We start from the raw sequence: 20,408 nt of genomic DNA, 5'->3' as shown, positions 1-20,408 counted from the left end.
ATAAATTTATTTTCGCCTATATTAACAGACTATTATGAAAAGGTCTCTTGCCAGAGGCACCAGATGGTTTCTTCACCAGAAGTTGTCAGTATGGCCACCAGTCTCAGTTTTCTTTCCATGGGTTACTTTTTGGCTTTGATGGAGCATTTAGGAACGTCTTGGTATAAGTTATGCTTGATCAACTCTTGTCTTGTTTTGCAAAGCTGTCATTTTTGTCAACACTTCTACTAGTAAGGTCAATCAGAATGTTCTTGGGTTTGTGAGTCAGGCTGGGTACCATGGCACAGTTTGCGATCCACTGCACTCACACGGCTATGAAGACAGCCCTACCTCACCCAGGAAGGTCTTGAATTGGAAATGTTTCTCCCATCATTAGGCGACTGGTCTGTTCCCACAAAAGAAAAGTCTTCCTTCAGGTGGGCAGATGCCACCATGGTTTCACCCTTCATCACTCAACCCAATCCAACCTATTCACATTCCCAAATAGTTTGCAGTCTGGTTACCTGAAAGAATGCAAATGCTGGAATCTTTAGTAACATACAAAATGCTGGAGGAACCTAATAGTCATATTTGGAGGAAAATCAGCATTTCAAAGTTTTGGGTCAAGACCCTTCATCAAGAGCGAAAGATAGAGTGAAGATAGCCAGCATAAACAAAATGGAGGGAAGGACTGGAGCAAAAGCTGGTAGGTTACAAGTGATTGGTTGCTTGGAGACAGTTATCAATATAAAGCATGCTGACAATACAAAAGACAGCCAATGGCTGTCTAACCCTATACCAGCTTTTTTCAAGGAATCTCACCATGTAAGGCAATGTTTTGGGAATGGCTCCTCTAGATTACTCAATGGCCTTTCACTGTCCAGTAAAATGCAAGTGACCTTGAATGTTGGATGCACATGACAGAGGCATTGCACCTCTTCAGACAAGATGCATGGCGAATGTAGAGATGTGTATATTTCAGTCCCGTATTCTGCAGATGACCCTTTTGGGGTGAATTGCATTAAACCTACAGGAATCCACATCTGGCAAAGAGATTGGATCCCCCTTTTGCCTCCCTCCCTTCCACCAATATTAACCAGTTATGCAAACTGCCCTGCTTGATTTGTCAATTCCCCAATACTCTATGCCAACATCTTTCAGTGCAAATTAAAGAGCCACTTGCTAGTCGCTAACCATAAATGTTCCTAATCAGAAAAAATGGTATCAACAAATATGCTTTATGTGAGCATTAAGCACTGAAACGTAACACTCTAACACAAAGAGAAATGCTGGAAGCAATCAACAGCTCAGGCAGCACCTCAAGAAAGAAAAACATTTCAGACTTACTACTCCATTTCCAGCATTTTAAATTTCTTTCAAAATTCTAACATTTACAATATTTTTGTCTAGAATATGCTAGCAAACAGCCATGTACAAACTCCTCTGTTAATGCCTTATTAATGTCTAAGTAATGTTTTATCCTCATGCTCCTACATGGTCCAATCCTTCTGCATTTAGTAGTGATGGATGCTCTCTGCCCAGCCTCCTGTTCTGATTGTTGAGATGCATCAAGCTGCCATCCTCTGCATTTCGGAGCCTTGGAGCAGGCTGTTTCACATGCGCCTCTACAAAGCCAGACTCGGTCACCAAACCGAAGCTGAGACTCTGACCAAGGTGGAGCTTCAGTGAAAGGTAGAAATGCTTTGATTAAATCCTCACTCCCACGTAGCCAATGGCCACTATTGCTGTCATGGCATCCTGCACCTTGCTGCCACCAGTGATCTGAATCTTTACCTTTCCAGATCTGATTTGACCAAATGGCTGAAATTTCTGTATCAAGTTATGTAGCCATAAAATTTTGGAAATCATGCACAGGTCAGGCAGCATCTGTGGAGGGAAAACAAAGTTGAGATTTCAGATTGAAAATGTTTCGCTTGAACCCTGCAATAGTGTGAGGGATTGTTTCAATGTCATTATCACCCTCTTGTTACACATCCTGGGTGAGATAAAAAGCATGATGTAGATAAGATTATTTCAGTTGTGATAATGAATATGCTCAGTTTCCTACACTATGGTTGGTTGTTGCTTACAATGTGGCTGAATAAAATGGAAATTTATTACCATAAAACTGTGAGTTTCCCAATTCTATATTTCTGATGGCTAAGTACTCTGTATCTAAGACTCTTCTCTGTATTTTTGGAGGCTGTACCTTGACCATCTACAAGCAGGGAATGATGAGATCTGTAGGTGAGGTCAATGATAAATGTTGACTGGATTATTGAAGAAGAGTTATTCAAGAGAACCTTGCAGGAAACACGTGGACATGTGTAAAGACAAGGTAGAATGATTGTCAAACACGAGGAAATCTGCAGATGCTGGAAATTCAAGCAACACACACAAAATGCTGGTGGAACGCAGCAGGCCAGGCAGCATCTAAAGGGAGAAGCACTGTCGACGTTTTGGGCCGAGACCCTTCGGCAGGACTAACCGAAAGGAAAGATAGTAAAAAATTTGAAAGTAGGAGGGGGAGGGGAAAATCCCAAATGATAGGAGAAGACCGGAGGGGGTGGGGTGAAGCTGAGAGCCACAAAGGTGATTGGCAAAAGGGATACAGTGCTAAAGAAGGGAAAGGATCGTACTGGCTTGATAAATGAGATGTATGGCAGTGGGTAGGCAGAGTGGATGCATCATCTTCAAAGTTTGCTGGTATGAGGAGTAATGTGCTGCTATATGTTTAATCAAGCAAATTGGTTAAATGTTGGAGTAATAAGCACATCACAAAATAGACATAGGTGAGGTAAAGACTTTGGTATATCTTGTGGTTATTGGCTTTACAATGCATATGTGAAAAACTAAACTCTCGCTCTCTTTTGGGGCTACCTTCTGCCATGCTGCTTTGCTGTTGTCAGCAAAACAGATAGTTACCTACAAACTTTAGTTTTCACAACAAGACATCTAACAATGTGCCACTGAAGTGAGAGCTGAGGTTGTATCAGTAGTCTAGTCTCACGCTTGTAGTGTTCCATTGAATTTGTGACAGCTTTAATTTACAATCATTCCCATATTGGTTGGGATTAGTTGGGATAATGAACTCCATGGAAGGAGAATGCCAGAGCAAAGGAGTGGGCACCGTTTTCCAAAACCATGACATAGGACACTAAAACCAATCTCCTTACTTATTACATGCAGAGTAGCAACAAGCCCATGAATTTGAACTGGATACCGGGTCAGTATGCCAATTTACTACAGACGACTTTAATCACCCACCTGCCCCGCTTCTCCTAGTGCATTTGGAAGTTAAACATCAAACTGAGCGGTCAAAATTTAAGACTCTAACAAATCATATTACTTTTTAATTAAAAGCTTAGTACTATCCCTTGCTCAAGACTTGGTGTGGCTTGACTTCAAGTTTTGTACTGATGTGAAACTGCCAATCCTTTCTCTGCTTTGTAAAAATTCTTTTGTTTTTTTTTTGTTTTAATGAGTTAGGATGATTTCTATGAAATCAAGAATGTGTTCCCCATAAATGTATTAATGACTCTCTAACAAATGGAGCAAGAGAAATGTTTGCTTAAATTACAGTCTATTATCCAGTTTTCCATGAGATTTTGAACTCAGCCAGTGCAAAAAAGGTTGAAATTTTGGGAGAGTACAATTGTCTTTTTCTGAAATTCACTGTTTAGTTTATTTTCTCTTTTTAACAAGTGACTTTTATCTCATTTTTGATTTAGTTTATCATGGAAGAAGAAGAGGCAGTGCAAGTTTTTGAACCAAGCTTGCCAATTCCGTTTAAGAAAGGCTTGGTGTAAATTTTCTGGGCCTGTTTGACATCAACCATCAGATGAGTTGATTGTTGAAAAGAAACCAAAAGCAAGTCAAAGCATTGAATTCTTTTGATTACAGGTTGGTCTTCGGTGGTTATGCTGTATCCATTCCCATCCAAGGCCAACGATATAAGAGAAATTATTTCTTAATTTCTACAAGATATATGGAGCTTAGAAAAATAGGTTATGGGTAAGCGTAGGTAGTTCTAAGGTAAGGACATGTTCGGCACTGCTGTAGGTTTTCTATGTTTCTATGTTAATACTGAGAAATTTAAGGTGAGAGTGTATAAAATTTTTAAAAATCCAGATGTAAAACAGCAAATCGATAGTTTATCAATAATAGTCTGATAATATCCCAGTGTGCTTTGGCGAACTAAGGGCTCTGTAAATATACAAGCAGTTAGGATGGGAAGAGGCAAATAGAAAGAAAGAGTGACAGAGAGACATGGGTTTGCTAAGCTGAACAACATCTACCTTGCTCTGATGCCCTTATAGCTTTTGACCACCCATAATCCATAATATTCACAATACCTAGGTGGTGGTCGATGAGTGGAGAGCTAACAGCCCCCTTTAGTCAAGCAAGGAGAGTGGGTGTGGTGGAAAGAAAATGCAAAATTTAAGTGCTAGATCAAATGGGAAATTGCACCTGCAGAGGTAAACAGTAATCAGTTGTCAGGATGTAAATATATCCATGCAAGTTGCTACTCTCTTTCTATCATAGGCTTTCAAAAGCCTCAGAAGTAGATGCTAGTTGAGAAATAGAAGTAGTTTATTACTGTCACATATACTGAGATATGGTGAGAAACTTTGCCTTACATACTGTTCATACATTTAGATAGATAGATACTTTATTCATCCCCAAGGGAAAATTCAACATTTTTCCAGTGTCCCATACACTTTTTGTAGCAAAACTAATTACATACAGTATTTAACTCAGTATAAATATGATATGCATCTAAAATCACCCTCCCAAAAAGCATTAATAAATAGCTTTTAAAAAGTTCTTAAATAGTTTACTAAAGTGCATTGAGTGGTAATTTAAGCTCAGTCCTAACCCCGGCACTTTAACATGTCTTGCCCCTGGTGATTGAATTGTAGAGCCGAATGGCGTTAGGGAGTAATGATCTCTTCATCCTGTCTGAGGAGCATTGCATTGACAGCAACCTGCCGCTGAAGCTGCTTCTCGGTGTCTGGATGGTGCTAGATATATGGATATATTTACATCCTGACAGCTGATTACTGTTTACCTCTGAAGGTGCAACTTCCCATTTGATCTAGCACTCAAATGATTTCGAAGTGTCTTGAGGTCAAACAAGGAAGGACAATAACAATGCAGAACAAAGCGTAACAGCTACAGAGAAGGTGCAATAAAATGCATTATAATAAGGTAGATAGTGATGTCAAGAATCCAAATTGTTGTACAAGAGGTCTATTCAAGAGGTAGTACAGACTTTCAGGGTTTTGTATCTTCTACCTAAAGAGAAATGAGGGAAAAGGAGAATGTCTGAGATGGTTTAGGTCTTTGATTATGCTGATTGTTTTACTAAGGCTGTGAGAAGTGTACTCAAACACCATGGGATCCTGAAGAAGAATAAATATTTTCCAAAAGAAAGATAATCATTTCCTTTCCAAGGTACAGCTTGCTCCATTAGGCACATAAATATAAAATTGGTCTTTGTTCTGCCTTTATTTGGTCAGAGCACTGAGCCCTAATTGAATGTATTCCAGGGGGCCTCTTCTTTTTTGCCAACCTTGGCTTTCTAAAAAGTGCTGCTGACACTTCTGGAGATCTGTGGTGAACTATGTGCCTGTCGGGACACGCCCCCTGCTGACTGCTCCTGTGGCTCCTCCCACAGGCCCCTGTATAAAGGCGATCTGAGGCCTGATGCTCGGCCTCAGTCTCCAGGACATAGTATGATAGACACTCACTCCTGGTTCCTTCTTCCAGTCAATAAAAGCCAATATCTCGCCTTACGTCTCAGTGTGAGTTATTGATGGTGCATCAAGATCAAAGGATTGTTTTTGAATAAAATAAACTTCTATCTACCGTTTTTTATTTATCCGTTGGTCGCAAACAGGAGCCAGTCTTCAGTTCTTAATGTGAATGGAAATGCAGTAATCAGTTAGAAGTTAAAAGCACAGCTTTGCATCCTCTGGTGAAGATGACACCTGTATACAACCTTCCCTCAGTCAACATCTTCCAGATAGTCCACAGAATTATGTATTTCACTTATTTAATGTTTGCTTTTCATCTGGAACTGTAGAACCTGCTTACAGTTTGGAGATAGATTGAGCGATCCTGTGCTTTGCTATCTTTAATTTTCAGGGAAGTGAGTGCAAGCTCAAGTGCCCTTGAGGCAAAGAAATTTGGAGCCAATGATCGACTGCATTTTGACAATTAAAGCATCCATTAAATGCAGATTAAAACAACGAGAAAGTTTGAAAGATTGAGGCAAATGCATAAGGTGGGTGAGGGTTCAGCACCTACAGGCTTCCTTTTGATCGCTGGTGGGACCTCTCTGTTGCTGGAGAAGGAGTCTGTGCGATGGCTCGCTGTGGCCAGAGAGTTTGTCTCCACATTCGAGTGATGTCTCTCTTTATCAATGCTGCCAGCAGATGTTACTGAGGTTCTGCCTTATGGATTGGATAATAGACTGTGGACTTTTTCATTCTTATGGTTTTTATACTCCATGCTTTTGTCCATTCTTGCTCGCTTTTTAATTGTGAGCGGAGGGGGTCTGGGGATTGGTGTTCGTGTTGCATTTTTTATTTTTTCCATGTGGGAGCATGGGATTTGGGGATCGATGTTCTTGCTGCGTTTTGTGTGAGGAGAGGTGTTTTAGTTTTGATGATCATGTTGCGATTCTTTTTTGTGCGGGGGGCAGTGGGTTTTTTTCTTCTCTTTGAATGACTTTCATGATTTTCTTTGTTTTGTGGCCATCTGGGGAAGATGAATCTCAAAGTTCTATACTGCATACATATTTCAACAATAAATGAACCTTTGAGATGCATTTTCTACCTAAACCAGCATATTGGGTCACAACACCTGTCTTATTGCTGAAGAAGAGCAGTATAAGACAATAGGTTATTTAATTTTGCTTGTTTCAAAACAGACAATGTTGACTAAGTTGTTTAGTTTAAGGAAGCCTGTAGACAAGATGGACACAATCATTTAGCACATCAATAACTGATCTATTAATTAGTTACAAGGTTTATGTACTCAGAGAAGCTAGCTTCACAGCATTAATTGAGAGCACCTGGGATCAGTATCTCCAAGATGCTTTTAAACCATTTATGTTAAAAGGTATCTGTAAGAATTCATGTATGTGCCAAAATCACCCAAGAGGCAAAGAAACTGTGTGAATGTAGACAACGGTTCAGGCTTTTTAGGAATGGGGTAAGGATGCATAAAAAAGACGCATAAAAACGCATTAAAAAATGGGGTGAACTAGAGTCCTTTCCTCTGCCTTTGATTTATGTGATGGACCATTGTCTTCATCATTGGCATGTCCTTTAAAGCTTATTGGAATTTTACCTGTGTTTGTAAATTCTTTGTGTTTCAGAAATGGTTTTCAGAAATGGTTTGTAATTTGGAAGTTTTTAGTAAGATCAAAATCCTCTGTGAGTTTTAAATGGATTTTAAGAATGTTGCTTGGAATAAAACATATCACTGAAAGTAAATGGACTGTCTTAAATGACTTTTTTAGCAGGAAATATCTTTTTGGTAGGGAGGGGGATATTGCCAGTCAAACTTGCCGAGGAGAATAAACAGGGAAGTAAACTAGTCTTTGAAGATTGATATCCCTTTACTGAGGGTACTCATGGCTATTTATATCGGATAGGGCTTAAGGTCTTTGTTTGAGTTTAGAACATAGCAGTCAGCAAATCCAATACCATCATAGGTGCAATGCCTTTGCTGCACAGAAAGATGAAACCAACTCTTGAGATCTAAGAATGGGACCTTTAACTTGTGAACAAAATAGATGAGTTCCATGAACCTGCCATTTCTCCTGGGGAAGGTTGGCTGCTAAAATTCTGAAGTCTAACTACATATGTTTATTTAATCTAACAGAATAAAAAAGTTTGTGGTTTTATCAAATATGCTGGTGAAATCTGCAATTTGCTGAGCAAAGAAACAGATTTGTTTCTTTAACTAAATTTCATTTAGGAACAGGACTTCCCACACATTGCAATAGTGTGTATCATACAGACAGATGTATGCTAACAGCCACTTGTTGGTAACATTAGGTATTTATATCAAGAAAGGTCAGAAAGTGGACAATATAGGATTGCCAGAGCATTAAAAGGACAATGAAATATATATTGCCAAGGTGTGGAATCAAACAAGTTGTATGGAGAAGGATTTGAAAGCTGGCATCTGGGCTCTATCAATCCCTGTGATGTTTATTAGGCTGGAAAAAGTAAGAAGCACATGTTTTGCAGTGCATTTGGGGACCACTATAAAAACATAATTTATTTTACTACTACAAATCTACATGAAGTATGAAAGCAAACTTGCTAAGGCATTTTTCCCATGAATTATTTGAAGGCTTTCCAGTCAATGTTTTGCTTGCAATGTAGCTATGGTCATCAAAAGCATCACCAAGATGTGTACTGTGTATGCAGACCTGGAATAATTTACATTTAAAGGGGTATAAAAATTATATCGCTACAGATAAACCACAAAAGATTAGGAAAAGTATTAAGCCAAATGAAAAATGGAAATTGAAAACTTGAATAGGTAAGCATTCTTCAATCTTACAATTAGAATCAGAATCAAATTTAGTATCACTGGCATATGTTGTGAAATTTGTTAACTTTTCAGCAGCAGTACAATGCCATACATGATAAAATATATATTTTTTAAACTGTGAAATACTGTAAGTATATATAAACACGAAGGGTGATTGGTATCACCCCTCCTATATATAGATATATATTAAATAGCTAAATTAAATAAGCAGTGCAAAAACAGAAATGAAAAAGTAGTGAAGTAGTGATCATGGGTTCAATATCCATTCAGAAATTGGGTGGCAGTGGGAAGAACCTGTTCCTGGCAAAGTTAAAGACAATTTTCTGCCTGATAGATGTTTACCAGCAAGAAGCTTCCAAGTTCCGAATGAACTCTGATTAAAACTAACAATTGCATTGTAATGATATTTAACCTTTAATGAGCCCTAAATGTGTAATGTAGTTCACATATTCAGCATCAACTCATATGTTGGCACTAGTCCACCACAAGCAGTCTGATAGAATGAATCGCACTTTTAAAATATGCCAATATTATTATAGACTGATTTAATTTCCATGTTATTAGCTCATATTAAACCAGCATTTTAAACTTTTATACACACTGAACACAAAACATCTCATGGGGTTCACAAGCTTTTCATCTGCTCAGCACAAACACTTGCGCTTGGCTTCCCTCCATGGTAACAGCCTACCTAATGGAATGAACATAGTATTTAAAAGTCCATCAATCCATCCTGAAAAGCCCTTGATCCAGGATCTTAAACTATACTACATCCTTTCTGTTGTTTTTTTGAAATCTTAAAATGTTTGCAAAGGGAATTTTTATTAGACACCTTGGATGTGGGGAATTCATGATCTACATGATATGAAGAGTTTGTCTAAAGCCACATGAGTTGCTTTTGGAATATGATCAAAACATGCACTGAAGCAGACTAACTCTACTTTATACTGCTGCTGTTATTGTGTTTAGATCTGGATAAACTTTCTCTGGAAGGTGATCGCTCTTAGCAGTTAACTTTAAACTTACTGCTTAGATGTAGTCCTGTGTGTGAACAGACTTGTCATCGTACATTCCAGGCTGCTCTCAGAAATGAATGTGTCTTTCCTCAACACTTCTCAATTCTTAGGCAACAGACATTCCTGCTGTTCTGGATTAATCCAATTACTAAACACCTGCAGACATGCAATAACAGTTTCCCTGCCAAGTTTCAATAAATGCGGTTTTATGGAAGAATGTATACTCTACTGTCCTACTATCAGGAATCATGTTACACACCTTCCAAGCAATAAACGTTTAACAAAATATCACAAATGCATCGACCCATTTCAAGGTTGGAAGCAGCACTTTGTGCATGTTTCAGGGAAATTTCAATTGTCCCTCCCATCCAGCCTGCCAAGTAAGCTATTACGATAATGTAAACCTGAAGCTGATTTTATAAATGTCATTTGGTTTTGTATACCAATGTTTATATTAAAAGGCAGTGTTTTACAAATTTCCCTTTCAATGGGCATAAGAATTGAATCAACAATGTCTTGTGCTTTTATCTACAACTCATTTTGTTATGCTTATGTTTGTTCATTTTGGAATGATTACCAACACGATTCCTTTATTTATGAACTATTGTTTATATGGTGTAAAATTTATTTCCAGTGCTAATTGGCAAACATACCATCTGGCACTATCTGTATTATGCCACACACACATGCTCTCCTGCTTTCTGTATGCATTAAGTGTTTCCCATTGTACTTGGGTGGTGATATTCACACAGGATGAAGGTTCATCCTAAAGCCACCAGCACAGTGTTAGCAAAGAAAGTTATTGTAATCTGGTATTCAAAAATTAATATATTAGGATTGACCTTTGTTACATATTAAAAAGTGGAAGCTGACTTTTGTCCTTTAGAAAGTTTACTTGATTTTCTTCAAGCTCGCTGAGTATAGCCCTAACAGAGACCAACCAAAATGACATCTGCTGAGCAAATGAAGCAGAGACACATTAGGTCCAAAAAGGCAATGTGACCCATGCTCTAGTGGAAGAAATCAACAAATCAACAAATTGGCCACCTTTGGCAACATACAAAACTGTACCAATTAAATACATTTCTCTTTGTGCCCTTCAAATTAGTTGATCATTATTGAACAAAATCTATCAAATACTCTGATGATCTCCTCTCTTTACAAGAATATATGATCTCTGCTTGACATAAATCGATTTTTCAGTTCCCTTGCTTGGAATAGAAATCTCCTCTGACTCACCCATCTCTGAAGCTGTTGCTGCAGCAGTTCCTGAACTCTAAGTTCTGGGAAAGGAAGGATGCAATCTTATCATAAGGTTTGGAGGCTTGCGTGCCTCGGTGACCCAGAGAGCTACTGTATGTTGGCTGGAGTCAGGACCTTGTGCTTTGACTCTTGGTAGGGTCACCTATGCCAAACAAGTGAAAGGGTTGTGCCCAGCCTAAGAATGGTCCACTCGTCTTCCAGGTTTGGGGGTTCAGCTCAGGGCTAACAAACCCTGACTGGTCAAAAAAAAATTGTTACAGAAACAGCAATGAAGGATTCTGCATCTGTGTGCAATGGCATTCCTGAGTCTCCACCCAGGATTTGCATGACTGCCAGCAAGGAAAACCAAGAGGAAGCTATTGGCACGATGTGGGAATCTCCAAACACTGCCAAGATCAAGGCCAAAATGTTTTGGAATGTATGAACCATGTACAATACTGGCAAGTTAGAAGCGCTTGCTGGAGTAGAAACCTATCAAAAGTAGGCTGATGAGAGTCAGGCTGAAAGGAATGAGAAGAGAGGCCCACTCCATCATCAACTCAACACTTCACTGGATTCCTGAGGGTGCAGGAGGCCAAAGAAAACTTGATGCCATACCACAGAGGCAGAAATGAGGACCCTGAGCCACAACTGGGACTCAGAAAAGAAGATGGTTAAGGACAGACAGAGATGGATGACCTAAATGCCAGCAGCGTAAAAGGCATTTGATTGATGATTTCTCTTGAGGCAACCTTTTCAAACCATAGTCATGAGCTTGAGATTGTATGTGAATCTTTGCTGTCCACTACCTGATTTACACATCACTCACGGGTTGAGGCCAAATAATTTCTCTTCATCAGCATTTGATTCTGGCACTGGAAGAAGATAGACACCATTTGTACTTCCATAGCATTTCCCTGCTTTGTAAACAATAAGAAATCCATATACTTTCACAATCTTAAAGATTCATTTTATTTGTCACCAGTAAATTAAAGTATCAGAACTAACAGGAACTCCATTGTTTGTATTAATGACGAACACAGTCCAAGGATGTGCTGTGAACAACCCACAATTGTCGCCATGCATCCAGTGCCAACTTCGCACGCCCACTACTTACTAATCCTTACTAATTCATGTGTCTTAGGAAAGTGGGAGGAAACTGGAGCAGCGAGACAAAACCTGCTAGGTCATGGTTCGAGCAAACAAGCTCCTTACACACAGCGGTAGGAGTTAAACACAGGTCATTTACACTGTAAAGTGTTCCACTAGCATTTATGCTACCGTGCTGATCTGGAACTTAGAAAACCGGTTGTGACACTGACCTCATTCAATAGAATAGGGAAATCAGCTGTTTGTGATCTGCTACATGATGATGTTACAACCCATTAATGTACCCAATGAATGGCTGCACTCCAAAAATGATGGCTAAACCTCCTTCATATTAAAGTTCAAAGTAAATTTATTATCAAAGTTCATACATGTCATCATATACAGCCTTGAAATTTGTTTTCTTGTGGGTATACACAATAAATTCAAGAACACAATAGAATCAGTGAAAGACCCCACCCAACGGGACGGACAAACAACCAATGTGCAAAAGACAAATTACCGTGCAGATGCAAAAGACAATAAAAAACAATAACAGTACACAAATATTGAGAGCATGAGATGAAGAATCCTTCAAAGTGAGTCCATAGGTTGCGGGAACAGTTCAGTGATGGGGCAAGTGAATTTATCCCCTCTGGCTCAAGAACCTATGATTGAAGGGTAATAACTATTCCTGGACGGTGGGGGTTCCTGATGATGGATGCTGCTTTACTGCGACAGCGCACCATGTAGATGTGCTCATTGGTGGGGAAGGCTTAATCCGTGACGGTCTACTCCATATCCACTACTCTTGTAAGATTTCCTGTTCAAGGGCAATGGTTTTTTCATACCAGGCCATGATGCAACCAGTCAATATTGCATTCCACCACACAGCTATATAAGTTTGTCTAAGTTTTAGATCCCATGCCACATCTTCGCAAACTCAGGAAGAAGAGACGCTGCCGTGCGTCCCTATTAATTGCATTTGAATCCTGGGCCAAGGACATTTCCTGTGAAATGATAACACTGAGGAATTTAAAATTGCTGGCCCTCTCCATCTCTGATTCCTCCAATGAGGACTGGCTCAGAAACCTCCAGTTTCCTCTTCCTGAATTATATAATCATCTTCTTGGTCTTGCTGTTACTGAGTGAGAAGTTGTTGTCGTGGCACTGATTTTCAGTCTCCCTCCTATATGCAGGTTCATCACCATCCTTGATTCAGCCAACAACAGTGATGCCATCCGCAAACTTACATATTGCATTGGAGCTGTGCTTCACCTCACAGTCATAAGTATGAATCGAATCGAGCAGGGGGCTAAATACACATCCTTGTGGTGCACCTGTGCTGATGAAATTATGGAGGAGATATTGCCAATCCTGACTGGGGTCTGCAAGTAAGGAAATCAGACATCTAATTGCACAAGGAGGTACTGAGACCAAGGTCTTAAAGCTTATTGATTAGTCTTGAGGGGATGACAGCATTGAATGCTGAGATTAGTGGATAAAGAGCTTCCTTACTGTCCAGATGTTCCAGGGTTGAGTGAAGAGCCAATGAAATGTCACCTGCAGTGGACCTCTTATGCCGGTAGGCAAATTGGAATAGATCCAAGTTGCTTCCCAGGCAGGAGCTGATATATTTCATCATCAACTTGTCAAAGCACTGCATTACAGAGCATGTAAGTATTATTGGATAATAGTCATTAGGAAGGTTACCGCATTCTTCCTAGGCACTGGTATATTCTGGATGACAGTATATTTTTTCTCAGCAGCTATTACCATACAGGTTTACAAGCATATCATCTAAATAATCACCAACATTACCAACATCATATGGAGGTACAACACACATAAACAGATGCAAAAGATCCAAGAGCATTGCCATATTCAACAGGAATTCAACACAATAAGTGAACAATCATACTTTCAGGTCAGTAAAATTACTGGAGGATGGAGCATGGCTAAGTCTTTTACCTACTCTTGAACTGAGTATATCCATCAACAGACACGGAGCATCCCAAGTACTGTACTCTATTTGCAAGTCACACTTGCTTCTCCTTTCAAAGTAGGCCGGTCTTTTCCCATCTGTTCAACACTTCTTCCAGATTCTGCAGGTGTTTGTCTCTCAAGGCTGCCTAAAGTTAATTTGCAGGTTGAGTCGATGTGAGGTTAGCATTCATTTGAAGAGGAATAGAAGTTAAAAGCAAAGATGTAATGTTGAGACTTTATAAGGCACTGGTGAAAACTCACTTGGAGTATTGTGAGCAGTTTTGGGCCGCTTATCTAAGAAAGCATGTGCTGACATTGGAGAGGGTTCAAAGGAGGTTCACAAAAGTGATTCCAGGATTGAACAGCTTGTCATACGAAGGGTGTTTGATGCTCCTGGGCCTGTATCCACTGGAATTCAGAAGAATGAGTGGTGACCTAATTGATACCTATTGAATGTTAATAGGCCTTGATAGAGTGGATGTGGAGAGGATGCTTCCTATGGTAGGAGAGTATAAGGCCAGAGGACTCAGCTTCAGAATAGAGGGGCATCCTTTCAGAATAGAAATGAAGAGAGATTTCTTTAGCAAGAGAGTGGTGAATCTGTGAAATCTGTTGCCACAGGCAGCTGTGGAGGTCAAGTATTAATACATATTTAAGGTAGAGGTTGTTAGATTCTAGATTGGTCAGAGCATGAAGGGATATGGAAGCAGGAGATTGTGGCTGAGAGGCAAAATGAATCAGCCATGATCAACATAGAACATAGAACACCGAAAACCTACAGCACAATACAGGCCCTTCGGCCCACAAAGCTGAGCCAAACATGTCCCTACCTTAGAAATTACCTGGGGTTACCTATAGCCCTCTATTTTTCTGAGCTCCATGTACCTGTCCAGGAGTCTCTTAAAAGACCATATCGTATCCGTCTCCACCACCCTCACCAGCAGCTCATTCACATATTCACCACTCTCTAAGTAAAAAACTTACCCCTGACATCTCCTCTGTACCTACTTCCAAGCACCTTAAAACTATGCCCTCTCGTGCTAGCCATTTCAGCCCTGGGAAAAAGCCTCTGACTATCTACACGATCAATGGCTCTCATCATCTTATACACCTCTACCAGGTCACCTCTCATCCTTCTTCGCTCCAAGAGAAAAGGCCGAGTTCACTCAACCTATTCTCATGAGGCATGCTTCCCAATCCAGGCAACATCCTTGTAAATCTTCTCTGCACCCTTTCTATGGTTTCCACATCCTTCCTATAGTGAAGCGACCAGAACTGAGCACAGTATTCCAAGTGGGGTCTGACCAGGGTCCTATATAGCTGCAACATTACCTCTCGGCTCCTAAACTCAATCCCACGATTAATGAAGGCCAATGCACCGTATGCTTTCTTAACCACAGATTCAACCTGTGCAGCAGCTTTGAGTGCCCTAAGGATTCAGACCCCAAGATCCTTCTGTTCCTCCACGCTACCAACAGTCTTACCATTAATACTATATCCTGTCATCATATTTCTGTCATGAAATGGTAGAGCAGACTCACTGGGCCAAATGGTTTAATTCTGCTCTTACATATTATGGTTTTATGGTCTTATTGATAAGAATAATATCCAATATACTGCAGGTAACCCAAGAAATGCCCTACAATAATAACTCCATCATTCTCTGAAACATAACAGGTACTGATGAAATTCTGAAAGGTAGTGGTATGTGAACAGATCCTTTTGCATAGTGGTAGTCTAAAATATGTTAGATTGTTCTGCGAAATCTTGCTGTTAATATCTGTAATTCATATCCAAGTTAATAAACTGTGACCCTCTAGTTATGGAAGACTGTTCCTGGAATGAGACTGGATCAACAGTCAATTTGCAACCTCCACAATTCTATCTGCATCCATAAGAAAAACAGAAAGTTCTGGAAATATGCAGCAAGTCAGTTAGCACTAGTGGGAAGAGAAGTACAGTTAATGTTCTGATCGGGTGAAAGTGGGGATTATATATTGATAACATTACTTTGGTTTATAAAGACAGTTAATAAGCACATGAACAAAGCAATGTCAAATTTGTAAAATTCAGAAGTCCAGGTCATGCTGTTCATCAAAAAGAAATAATTTTAACGATGGTTGCATTACAACCGAACTAGCTATTTCTTACACAGAAGCAAGCTGAAGGATCCATTATGCTTTAAGACTAAGTAATAGGTGCTATCTGTTCAGAGTACTTTGCAAGTTCAACTGTTTTCTCACTGGAAAGCCTTCTAGCTCTAATTTTGATTTAATTGGGTAAGGACCACAGTGTTGTGGTGCATTGCAAACAACGTAAGTTTTACCTCAGTTGCTTATATCAATCACAGCTCATCTGTGAAAACTTCCTCACATCTCCAAACACTTGCTGGAATGTTCAAACTTCATCCATTCTTCATAATCCAGGAATGTTTCTTTTGGACATTCTCTTTACGACAGGTTTGGACTGAAACCTGCAACAATTACCAGTCGCAAGGTCTTAGCCTGTCTGATAGTTTACTGTCAAGTTGACAATTCCAATTTCTTCGACGTTTTCACCTTATATGGGTTTTCATACGTAGCTGCACTAAATAAATTCAGGTCCAGTGGTTTTCTGACCACCTAACCACCTCCTCAGTTTGGTTCATCTGGACCAGTCTCAAGCCCAAATGCTATGCCCGTGTCAGTCATTTTCGTGACAACAACCCATAGTTCTAAGTCTGTTAAATCAGCCCTTTTTCATTAAGTATTGTAAACTCTGTTGTTTCATTGCAGTCTTCAGGCTAACAATAACTGTCCATAGATTCTGCTGACCTGTTGAGTTCCTCCAGCATTTTGTGTGCCTTGCTCAAGATTTCCGGATCTGCAACATTTATTGTCTTTTTTTTGTCTGGTTTCTCTTGTTTGTGCTCTAACTGCTCCCATTCACTGATTAACCAGATAATTCAGCTTATCCCATGATCACCCATGTTTTGTCCTATCAATGGCAATCCTTCTTTTCATATTCTCCCTGCAGTTAAGCAAGCATCTTTTGTCTCCTATCCGATTCTGATGCAGGACCTTACCTGAAACTTTAACTTTGTTTCTCTTCCCATGGATGTGTCCTAACCTGCCGATTATATCTAGCACGTTTTGCTTTTATTTTATCCTTGTTCCTACAATCTGTGATGAAACGGCCTTTCAAATCTCATTCAAACATGACACCTAAATTTTCAGCTCCTCCTTTTGGTATCACCACAGCCCACAGTCTTAATCCCAGGAAATTTGAGACCACTAGTTTTAATACACTTTCCACAACTTAGATTTTCAACAATATTTTAACGTATTTCTTGATTTTTAATCAAAATTCAAAGTGCATACATGTTACTATATACTACCTTGAGATTCATTTTCCTTCAGGCGCTCACAGGGAAGAAGGAAATATGATGGTACATTATGAAAAACTATACATAAACAAAGACTGACAAACACCAACTGTGAAAAACAATGTAAACTGTTCAAATAGAATTAATGCTAAGAAAATGAATTTTGCAAAGGATTCTTGAAAGACTCTGTAGGTCACAGAATCAATTCAGAGTAGTGCTGAATGAACTTATTCATGCCAATTCAGGGGCCTGATGGTTGTAGGGTAATAGCCACTCCTGAATCTGGTGGTGTGGGACATAAGGCTCCTATACCTCATGCCCAATGGTCGTAGCAAAAAGAGGCCATGCCCTCAATAATAGTGGTCTATGATGGAAATTGTTTTCTTGAGGCAGCACTGCATGTGAAAATACTTAATGGTGGTGATAGACTGGGCTGTATCCATCACATTCTGTAGTCTTTTTCTGTCAATACTATGGACTCCGCCGCAGGGTCTGGCACCCTCACAGATGGGGCCAACAGTCGTGCTCATGAGAATTCACACTTCAGCCAAGTAGCATTTCACTGTGATTGTATTTAACTCCCTTTCTCTCATTTCACGCTTGTTAAATTTTGACCATAAGCACTGCAATGTCAATGCTCCCTGCTTACCTTTGGCCTTGCTCTGGGAAAGACTACTGCTTAGAATGACACTGCAAAAGAGCAGCATTTATTTAATATTAAGTTACTGCTTCTGAGCTGCAGTCTTGGAGCTAGTTTTCAATTTGAAAGCTTTAGTTAATGGCCCGGTTGGAGGAGTGTTTATTGGTTTTTTTTCCTTTAATTCTTCACATTTCTTATTAACTGTTCAGTGTCTTTGCCTCTGCACTTGGGCCATAACTGCATATCCTTATCAGCACAATTTGACCACAAAGAATATGTACCCACTGGAGATTGCTGACCATGGCCCCTGCATTCATGGGTCAGATTCGAGAGAAGTTACCGTCAGTGGATGGCAGAGGTGACTTGCACAGTACAACAGCTGCTCACAGAATGACAAGCCCTGGCCAAACTGAAGTTCATTGAGGAGAAGCTGAAATCAGTAGAGAATGGGTTAGCTGAAGTGCCTTGCACAGTGCAATCAGAGCAGCAAGCTCTGTTCAACCAGGAAGAACAGGTGTCAACGCCAAAAACAACAGCTCAACAACTCACCACAGACAGTCGGGATCAGGTGGCAATGATTACTGCTCACAGCCACAGTTCAGCAGATCATTACTGACAGCCTGAATCAAGTGACACAAACATAATTCAGCAGACATTAGCCATGTCAATCCCACTCCCAGCATGTCCCAGATCCTCCTCAGCAATCTCGGCCAATTACACCCTGACTCCCAAAACAGTTTGTGGTCCAGAACCGAGTATTCCTCCACCAGGCAGATACCCTGATGGCCCTGACCAGATGATGTGCTCCAGAATATGTTGAAACAGTTTGTTTTTGTCTGGAAGACATCCTTAATCATTCCTGATCTCACCAGGAACACATCGAGAATGTCCAAAGGGTTCTTAGAAAGTTTCTCGAGAACAATCCTTATGCCAAGCCAGAAAAGTGTGAGTTCCACAAAAAGCGGGTGTCATACCTGGGCTATATCCTCAGCCCTTCTAGTGTTCAAATGAAAATTTCAGGCAGTCACAGAAGTTCTTTTTCAATGATTTAGATAATGGAATTCATGGGCTTGTGGCAAAGTTTGCGGATGATACAAAGATAGTTCGAGGGGTGGGTAGTGCTGAGGAAGTAATGTGATTGCAGTGGAACTTAGACAAATTGGAAGCAAAAAAGCAGCAGATGAAATATAGTGTTGGGAAATGTATGATTATGTGTTTTGGTAAAAGGAACAGTAGTGTGGATCATTATCGAAAATGGGAGAAGGCTCAAACATCAGAGGTGCAGAGGGACTTAGTCTTCATGCAAGACTCCCAGAAGGTTAATTTATAGGTTGAGTCTGTGGTAAAGAAGGCAAATGCAATGTTGGTATTTATTTCAAGGGGAATAGAATGTAAAATGTAATGTAAAAACAGGGGATACTGTTGAGCCCTTATAAGATACTAGTCAGGCCAAACTTGGTGTATTGTCAACTATTTTGGGTGCCATATCTCAGAAAGGATGTGTTGTCATTGGAGAGTTTTCAGAGGAGGTTCACGAGGATGATTCCAAGAATGAAGTGGTTAATATATGAAGAGTGTTTAGCAGCTTTGGACCTGTACTCACTGGAATTTAGAAGAATGTGGGGGGGGGGGGGGATATCATTGAAATCTACCGAATGTTGAAAGGATTAGATAAAGTGGATGTGGAGAGGATATTTTCTATAGTGGGTGTGTCCAGAACTAGAGGGCATAGCCTCAAGATGGAAGGGTGACCCTTTAGAACAGAGGAAAGGAGGAAATGTTTTATGCTAGAGATTAGTGAATCTGTGGAATTCTCTGCCACAGACTGCAGTGGAGGCCAAGCCCATGATTATATTTCAGGCAGAAGTTGATAGTTTCCTGATTGGTCAGGGCATCAAAGGATATGTCCAGAAGGCAGGTGTATGGAGTTGAGTGGAATCGGGGATCAACCATGATGGAATGCCAGAGCAGCCTCGATGGGCTGACTGGCCTAATTCTGCTACTACGTCTTACTGTTTTATGGATCCAAACCATTTTTCTTCAAACAGTTGAGGCAATGCATGTCATTTGAAATCTTTTATCACCACTTCATTAGGAACTTCAGTTTCATTGCGGCCCCCATAAATGCCGTCAGCAAAAAAACTGCTGCAGGATTCCTATGGACAAGTGAAGCAGACCAATCATTCTCACCACTGCCTCCATGCTGCAGCATCTAGACCCATCCTCTCCATTCATCATCGAGGTTGGTACGTTAGATATCAGTTTAGAAGCCATATTCTCCTAGAGCTCTTCTGTGGGTAATTGGCTGCAGCCATGTGCTTTCCATTCCCATCACTTGACTCCTGCAGAGTGTAATCACGATGTTGGGAACCGAGAACTCGAGCTTTCAATGAGGCCCTGGAAGCATGGCGACACTACTGGAGAGGCTAAAGCACTACTTTCCGGTATGGACAGGCCACATGAACCTCTCCTGCATTTGGGATGCCAAGGGACTCCACTCCCATCAAACCCATTGGGC

Source organism: Hypanus sabinus, chromosome 10 (genome assembly GCF_030144855.1).
Source record: "Hypanus sabinus isolate sHypSab1 chromosome 10, sHypSab1.hap1, whole genome shotgun sequence".
NCBI classification, from domain to species: Eukaryota; Metazoa; Chordata; class Chondrichthyes; order Myliobatiformes; family Dasyatidae; genus Hypanus; species Hypanus sabinus.
This window is presented reverse-complemented; position numbering follows the sequence as displayed.